This window comes from Myotis davidii, unplaced genomic scaffold (assembly GCF_000327345.1).
Source record: "Myotis davidii unplaced genomic scaffold, ASM32734v1 scaffold788, whole genome shotgun sequence".
NCBI classification, from domain to species: domain Eukaryota; kingdom Metazoa; phylum Chordata; class Mammalia; order Chiroptera; family Vespertilionidae; genus Myotis; species Myotis davidii.
In genome coordinates this window covers 209,337-218,519 of record NW_006298961.1, presented here as the reverse complement: position 1 = coordinate 218,519, position 9,183 = coordinate 209,337, and the positions used below count along the sequence as shown (strand labels likewise).

At 38.5% G+C, this 9,183-nt stretch overlaps 1 long non-coding RNA gene across 1 annotated transcript in view; it reads right to left on the bottom strand.

The window, feature by feature from the left end:
• The window catches only part of LOC107184782, a 19,007-nt gene extending 10,115 nt beyond the window's left edge, over nucleotides 1–8,892 (bottom strand). Inside the window, exons 1-2 of the long non-coding RNA XR_001515688.1 lie at nucleotides 8,883–8,892; nucleotides 5,042–5,045 (exon numbers count right to left, since the gene is read on the bottom strand). This is a non-coding gene — a long non-coding RNA (uncharacterized LOC107184782). The remainder of the gene's footprint in view (nucleotides 1–5,041; nucleotides 5,046–8,882) is intronic.
• Nucleotides 8,893–9,183: the final 291 nt, after the last annotated feature.

The window sequence follows — 9,183 nt, the reverse complement described above, 5'->3', positions numbered from 1 at the left end:
GCTGAAATCAATACAAATATATATTGTTAAAAGTCAGTTTTTATATGTCATTACTCACTTCTTCAAAATAACACAAACTAGGGTGAGTAGCCTCTGTTTCCTTAACAAAAGAGTTCTACGTTAGCTTGAGTCCTTCCGTTGGCTCTGGCCAAAGGCACAGGCACCTCTGCTAGTTCCCCAAATCATTCAGGCCTATCATTGTAGCCAAAGGCACTTTAAAAATAAAGTTACTTTTAGAGTAGTTTTTGGATTTACAGAAAAGTTTTAAAGCTTTTCTATAGTCCTGAGATTGATGTCCAATCGCATATGAAGTAGACATCATATTGGCAATATGTTATATGAGGTTAGCAGAGGATTGCCTTTTAATGATTTGTTATGATAAATAATTGTACGCATAGTGGAAAACACTAGTGCATCTGGCAGTTATGAGCCAAGATTTGTCGTATAAAACCATGTTAATGTAACAAATGTTATAGATCCATCAGCATAAAGGTGGCATTTTTAGGAATATGTCAGCAGTGATTCTAACCTTTGGATATTGAAAAGTTTTTTTTATAGATTTTATCTAGACAATTTAGAGAAAGCTTATTTTGAAATAGTGTTTCAGTAGTAAGAAATATTTATAAATTTCAGTCTTATCATACCCTTATGAAATAGTTTTTATTTTAAAAATAAAAATTTTAAGACAGATCCCTTGATGATTTATGGTTGATATGATTTATGGAATAACTTTTGTAGTATAAAAAGCAAACCTACCCAGCCAGTTGTGGCTCAGTGATTGAGCGTCAACCTATGAACCTGGAGGTCATGGTTACATTCCAGTCAGGGCGCATGCCTGGGTTGCAGGCTCGATCCCCAGAAGGGAGCATGCAGGAGGCAACTTATCAATGATTCTCTCTCATCATTGATGTTTCTCTCTCTCTCTCTCTTCCTCTCCCTTCCTCTCTTAAATCAATTAAAAATATTTTTTTGAGTACAAAAAAAAGGCAAACCTGACTTCCATTCTGGGTAATATTGCTCCTGGTCCTCTTGCTTAGTATAACTATACGTTCTGGAAATTATGTAAGAGGCAACCAAGAGAAGTCTATGGTATTGAAAAGAAGACCAATTGTTTAAGAAGCCTAGGGTTGGAGGAACAAGATAGCAAGAGAACATCTTATCACCATCTACCCAACAGCGGAAGACAGTCCGAGCTCTGTGTCTCCTCATCCCCAACCTAGTAATACTTGTAGTTGTCTTATTTCTTCCTTGGATTGCAGGGATAGTTAGTGACAACACCAGGAACGGCCAGGGTCTATCAGAAATCCCACTGAAAATGAGCAGCCATGGGGAAATCCTACCTTTCCCCACTGAGCCTGGAATGAAAAAAATGTTTCAAAAACTCCTATGAAGGCACGCTGAGTGAAAGAAAATACAACCCCACAGGTGACATACTGCATGATTCTGTATAACAGTCTTGAAATAAAAAAACTATAAAGATGGAGAACAGATGAGTAGTTCCAGGGTTTAGAGACTAGAGTATCAGTAGTAAAGAGAAACACAGGTGTGGTTACAAAAGCAACAGGAGGGATCCTTATGGTGACAGAACAGGGATCTCTCTGTATTACTTGTTGCAAGTGTAAATGAATGTATAATTTTCTCCACATCAAAAGTTTGAATTTTTAGAAAATGTGAAAAGCAACCAACTCTTGAGAAAATGTTTGGCACCTAATTCAATTCTTAAAATAATGCAGTGACAGTTTTCAAGAAGTTTTTTTGCTTATTAGAAAAAAGCAAGTTTAATGCACTCTATACATTAAGATGCCATTTATGTTATGTCTAAATAAAGGAATTGTGGATAGAGACATAAATAGTGAAAGTCCAGAAATGTACATATTACTGTGATACACACCAGTTTTGATATAATGCCTGCTTTGAAGGAAAGACTGAGAGAATAGCAACCTGGGTATGATGAAGCCTTGGTTATAATTGCAATTTTTTTTTTGCAAAAAAAATACTACACTGAAACAAAAAATAGTAAAATATTATTTGTTAATCCTCATACTTGGTCTATGTTATATATTTTTTCTCTGTTATTATAACCTGGTTAGACAGGCCGCATAATTATACCATTTTGGTTTTTTTAAAGTGACTTTAGTTAAAAACATATTTTAATTCATTTCTGCTACATAAGTGCAATGAAAGAGTATTTCAACACGGGTTCCATGAAGCATCTTGGGGTATAACATTTGTTTAGTATTTTATAATGGGATTAAATTAGTTAGGAGAACATTCATTCTAAAGAAATGTGGAACTGAGGAACTTGAAGCAATTCCTCATTTAGCGTGCACAGTCAGCTTTGCAGCAGGATTTGAGGCAAATTATAATGGAACAAAACAACCCACAAAATAGTACAATTCAGGATAAAAAAACCCACACCAAATGTGTAAGTACAAGAGGCACCACAAATCTGAAAAAAGTAATTACTTTTATTGAGTACTGTATTTGGCTCTAAGTCTCTAGATGGCTCAACTAAAAATCTGTTAGATTCTAGTTATTTGTTGCCAACTTAGATTAGATTACTGTATTGTTGATACAATTTATCCTTGAAATTTAACTCATTTGGGGTTCAAAGTATATGAAGTAGTAGTTCTAGCCCAGAATATCCTCCCCTGTTTTCTCCCATTCTTCCTCCTAAATCCTACTTACTTTGCTCCAAATGACTCCTTGCCAATCAGGTAGGAAATTCAGCCTCAGCCATTTGGGGGGTTCCCTGCCAGGGTATATAAGATTGTCCAAGTCTTCTGGCCTCTTGGGTGCTAGGAAGCTAGGGAAGGGACTCGGTCTTGTCGATGGTATTCAGCAGACTTATCCCAGAGGTCTTGTCCTTTGCAACTTGAAAGTTCCTGTCACCTGTCTCCTGAGTCTTGCTGCAGAACTCTCTCTCACCGAGGTCTTCTCCACATGCTGCAGCTCAGGGTCCACATTCACTCCCCTCCCTCCCTGTCCGCTCTGCCAGGGGCACATCCACTCCCTCCATCTCCGTCCTCTATGTGAGGGGCATATCCACTCCCTCCATCTCCGTCCTCTATGGGAGGGGCACATCCACTCCCTCCATCTCCGTCCTCTATGTGAGGGGCACATCCACTCCCTCCATCTCTGTCCTCTATGTGAGGGGCCACTTGTCTCACTTCCTCCCATACCCATGTTCAAACTGCCCTCAGGCAAAGCTGTTTCTCCCCCACCTTTCCCTGTGTCCCTCCACGTCCCCCTGTTCTGCAAGCATAACCTTACACAGTGGGCCTTGGTGAGTCTATTTTTTTCTGGAGTGAGAGTGAAGAAAGAAAATTTCAGCACATTTTCATTTCTTTATTTTTTTATTTTTTTCAATTATAGTTCACATTCCATATTACAGTGGGGCCTTGACTTACGAGTGTCCCAACTAATGAGTTTTTTGAGATACCAGCTGTCTTTCGGCCGATTTTTTGCATTGAGTTGACAGAGTAATTTGAGTTAACAAGCTCCTTAATGAGCTCGGTCTCAGAATGAATTAAACTCATAAGTCAAGGCCCCACTGTATTTTGTAATACTTTCAGGTGTACAGCAGAGTGGTTAAATAATCATATACTTTAGAGAGTGTGCCCTCGATATTTCCAGGACCCATCTGGCACCATACATAGTTATTGCAATATTATTGACTATATTTCCTATGCTGTACTTTCCATCCCATGACTATTTTGTAACCACCGATCTGTACTTCTCAATCCCTTCACCTTTTTCACCTGGCACCATACTTCCCTACCCTCTGGCAATGTTCAGTGTATTGTCTATATCTATGAGTCTGTCTCTGTTTTGTTTATTCATTTATGTTGTACTTTAGATTTCACATGTAAGTAAAATCATATGGGACTTGTCCTCCTCTGACCAACTTCTTTCACTTAACATAATACCCTCTAGGTCCATCCATGATCCTGTTTTCTTAATATAATTACAAAGGTAATTTTCCAAACCAAAGTTTAGGGGAGTGGATATGGAAGGTATCTGAGGTCCTCCACAATATGGTGCAACTGGTTACAGTTCTATTACAAAGAAGACTATTTTTTGAGGTGATCTGTGGCCAAACACATGGAAGAGGCATCTGTAATGCAGGCATAAGATTGCAACTCGAATTTCCAACTTCAGGCGCGGCGAAGTAAATCTATTATAATAAAACTCTCTGGAATATCGATACTTCTCTTTGCAATGAGAGCACAGCCAGACTATTAAAAGCAAGCATGTTTCTAAGAAGAATTCTTTGCAATGGAATGGGAGACTTCTACTAAAGTGTACTTTTGCCTTGGGAGTCACTTACTCCTTTTCCCAGGAGGCAGCTAAGAGAAAGGGTATTCAGTGGAGGGGTGACTTGGCACTAACCAAACAACTTCATCATAACTGATTTTTGCATATGGACCAGCAAAAACAAACATTGAACAAGATCATCTTGTGACTGGACTTGTCAACAAAGAGAAAAAAAAATCAGTTCAATGCATCTGCTATTATCTGTAGCAGAGGTTGGTGATCTTTTCTGTGGATGTCCCGATAGTATATGTTTTAGGCTTTGCAGGCCACAGGGTCTCTGTCATAACTATTAACTGTGCTGCTGTAGCACAAAGGCAGCCATAGACAGTCTGTAAGCGGATAGGTGTGGCTGCTTTCCAGTCCAGCTTTATTGACAGAAATGAGCAGCTGCAGCATTTGGCCCATGGACCATAGTTTTCTGACATCTGGCCTAAACTATCTTGGAGCCTGTGATATGGCCTATTGTTACTGTCCTAGAAACTGTGTACCAGGGACGCTATGAAAAAGATATAGGTTCAGAAGCTTGGGAAGTGTAAGTTGTTGGTTGAAGTGCCGTTTATAAAAACATGTTTACCAGCATGCCTCTACACAAATACAGTTCTTCAAGACTGCAAATACTTTATCCAAGCCTGTGCTTTTAAAAACTAAAGCACTTCATGGGATGCAATTTTTTCACTGTGTGCAGAGCATCGACTTTTGAGTAATTGCACATTAAAAATAACACCTCCCTTATTTCTCATCTTTTTCTACCCTCAGATTCTAAAATGTGTTTTACTCATTTTTTCCTTTTTGTAAAAAATCGTTTAAATTCATTCAAAGACACAATGAAAATGGAATTGGGAAAGAAATGACATAAATTAAATAATCTCAAAAGAAAAACTAATTAAGAAATTTAATGCAGAAGAGTTAGAGTGTGAAACTGTCTAAGGGTCAGAATTTTAAATGATGAAAAACTTACTCATGCACATATAACCTTGTTTAAATGATTTATGACAACCCTGCTCTGTGCTGGGTCTTGTGATACATACTGTAAAGGGCATCCAAAGTATAAAAATGAGTCGGGAACCTCTCCCCTGACAAAATTGCATTGCTGATAGGTGAAACGAATAGATGTAAAGCGATATTTGCAAGAGCTAATTTCTCTTCAGCGTTTGGCCTAGGGGAGTTCAACCTAAAATAATTTAACCAATTTTCATTTTTTAGGAAGTAGTGGAGAGGTGAAGGCCTTTACTGATTCCAGTGAAACCAGTTGGTGACTATCCTGCTAAGACCCCCAAACTCTCTCTCCCCAACCTCGCCCCACTGCCTTTACTACCCAACGCCATTCTGCTACTGTTCGGCCACACAGTGGGTCTTGTTAATTCATATTTTTTTTCTGTTTTATCTATTGTGCATGACTTAAAAAAATTCAAACATAAAATTTAGTTTTTATTCCCCAAATAACATGTCAAATTGTTGTTCTCATCCCACTTCTGAGGTGGAGACCAGAGCTGAGGTGGCAGTAAGGGTTGGGATACATTGAAGGATAGCATATGATATGGGTGAAATTGTGCCCCCCATCTCCCTAAAAACATGTGTTGAAGTCTAACCTTCCCAGTGTCTCAGGATGTGACCCAATTTGGAAACAGTCTTTACAGAGGTAATCAAGTTAAAATGAAGAAATCAGGGTAGACTCTAAGCTACTATGATGGGTGTTCTTTATGGACACAGAAATAGACATGGGCAGAGGAAAGCCTGTATAAAGAGACAGAGAGTGAACATCACATAAAGATGTAGACAGAGTTCAGATTGGGCTGAGAATGTACAAGCCAGCCAATGCCAAACACTGCCAGCAAACCAAGCACGCATGTCCAATTCGCGGCTGGAGGTATGCGGCCCAATGGCCACAAGTTTGACATGCTTGCACCAGAGGATAGGTGAGAGGCATGGACCAGATAGTCCTCTCCCAACCCCCAGAAGGAGCACCAGCACCTGGCAACACTGTGATCTCAGACTTCTAGCTTGCAGACCTGGGAGACAATGCATTTCTTTTGTGTAAACCATTCAGGCCGTGGTACTTTGTTATAGCAGCTCCTGGAGACATAGAGCACAGGAAAGTGGAATGAGAGAGAGGTCAAACTAATGTATGCACCAAGGGTATATGTTGATAGGTACAATTCTCTGTCATATTAAAAGATCATGATTTCACGTTTTGACAAGGCCACCAAATTTGTTTCCACATTTTAAGGAATCATTTAATATATTGGAGACACGGAGGAAGGAGTGAATTTCATTTCAGGTGAACATTGGTCCCTTTTGGCCCTGGCTGAGATGAACATTATCCCATCCTGTCCTTGGTTATTAATCCCTACAGACCTCTGCCATAGTGTTTCTTATTCTCCGCTAGTCCAGATCTCTGCCAGCAACTTTCCCTACTATCTGGGCTGCTGTGAATAATTTATATTTTTTCAGTCCTCTTTGGGGTTATGGGTAACTCTTTAAAACATGAAAATGTATGGACCTCATTTAACTTCCAGGGGCACAAAGCTTGGTCACATGAGAGCTCTGGGAGACTGTTTCAGGCTTTTGCCTAGACTCCACCTGGACGTCTACTCAACCACTTTATCACTGCATTTTTTATTTTTGTATTTAGGGTTTGGACCGTTTAGCCATACTGCTTTCCTATATCTACTCGGTTGTGAACCTGTATGAGGCTTCTGGATTCTTTAAACTACCTTCTTTTTTGGGGATGTGACAAAGCCAAGTTCTTTTTGATGGTACATTGACCAGTATCGCACTTTTTAGTTTTTACACTGACTCACTTCTTTCTTCCATTTGAGGAATCTTTGACCCAACTGTGAGTAAATAATTTTTGTCTTACATGGTTAATCTAGAAAGCTAATGTATGACTTGAGTATTGTAGTTAAGAGCATATGTGTCCTGATCAGGGCTATTGAAATGCAAAAGTGAACAATTTGACTTTTTAATTCTTTGCATTATGTTGCTCATTCTTTCTCTCAGACATTGCCATAGACCATTATAGCTACGGACTGAACAGAGGGAAAGTTATTGGTTAATAGGAAATAGCCCACCCAACAATGAAACACTGGTACTTTGACCTTTAAAGAAGGGTGGTTGCAGTAATTTGAACCAATCATACGGCAGAGGACAACCAAATTGTTAGATGAAATATATAATAAAATTCTTAAAAACATAAAAAAACTACGACTAAAGTAAGTAAATACTGAACCAAAATCTTTAAGAGGATAAGAACCCATATGGACTGGTCCAGTATTGGACCTGTGGGTATTTGTTTTAACCCCCAAAATTGACTTGTCAAACTAAATGGTGTTTGGCAACCTCATGGAGCTGGGAGGAATCAAAAGTCAGTGCTTCTGACTCATCAAGGATGGAGACACCAGGAAAGCCACTGCCACTTCAAAAAGGGACCCCAAAGGCTATATACTTAGGGTCTAGGTAAACTCTAGGAGTGGACTTGCAGCCTGGCTCTACATTATCTAGGTGGTCCAGGAAATCGCTACTGATTAAAGTGGACCCAGACTAGTGAAACATCTACCGCCTTGCTGAAGCAAGAAAAATTCCAACTGGATGAGTTTGCCGTCATCTCATGACTCAAATTATTCCCATGGATATTCATGAAGTTTCAAGTTAATGGGAATTTTTCCAAACCTACCACATTAAAAAAATTATTTTCTTAGCACTTCTTATGCCCTTTAAACCTAAAAACACTTCTCATTCTATCTTTCAAAATATATCTATCTGTGATAATTTCCTCTTGTTCATATTTTTTTATTCTATCAATTCCTCCTGGCAGTTTAATATTAGGTTTCCTGATTACTTCTCTATGTCTCATATATTTTCCTTCATATGTTTCACCTCTTGAGTATTGTAGTTAAAAGCAAGGGTTTGGAACCACGATCACTTTATTTGAATCAGGGTTGTGCCTTTTCCTACAATTTAAACCAATAGGTGATTGTTTTCTTATCTGTAAATTAGAATCAGTAATAAAATCTACCTTATAGAAGTATAGAGGATTAAGTGAGCGAATACATACAACATGTTTATAATAGTACTTCGCACAGAGGGGCATTCACCAAGGATAGATCTTATGATTTCTCCCTTTTAAAATTATTTTCTGATGTAGCTATTTGACTTCATCATCCTGCCACTCCACTGAATTTTTAAAAATTATCTTTTTAATTTTGGAGAACTTTTACATATTCCCTGTTTTTTGTTTTATTTTTGTTTTCTTGGATGTGTATGGTAAATTGCAAGAAGTATGCTGAATCCTCCCTCCCTGTGTTTTTTTTTTGTTTGTTTTTTAGTTCTCTAATTTCCTGTATGACTTGTTTGCTTTGGGATCAATTTGATCTTTCCCCTTCTTTCTCTTAGACTTTCTGACATGGTTGTTGATCTTGCTTGCCTTTTCAAAAATAAGGAGGAACGACCGGGTAGGTGTTGTGGTTGTGTTCATTACTGAATAATTGTATCCGTTTCACAATGGGCCTCTCCCATGTGTGGGGATTCTGACTGTATTGGTGGACAGGGCACCTAAGAGATCAGACTTGAACTATGAATAAAAATAATAGAAACAGAATTAGAAGGCTTTATTTAAGGTGTCAGCAACAATTCTAGAAATCAGTTTCCTTAGATAAGAACCTTTGCATTTTTCTCCTCAGGGATTAGAGTGGAGTTGCCTGCTTTTATGTGGATGGCAGATGAAAGAAGGGGTAACTGAACTATTATTCCATAGTGAGGTCTGTGTTTAATTCTCCTATCTTTATTTCAAATTTTTACTTAGTTTTTTTTTCTATTCACTTTAAGCTATGGGGGTTTGATCAGCAGAGCCGCTAGTACTGTGTGCAG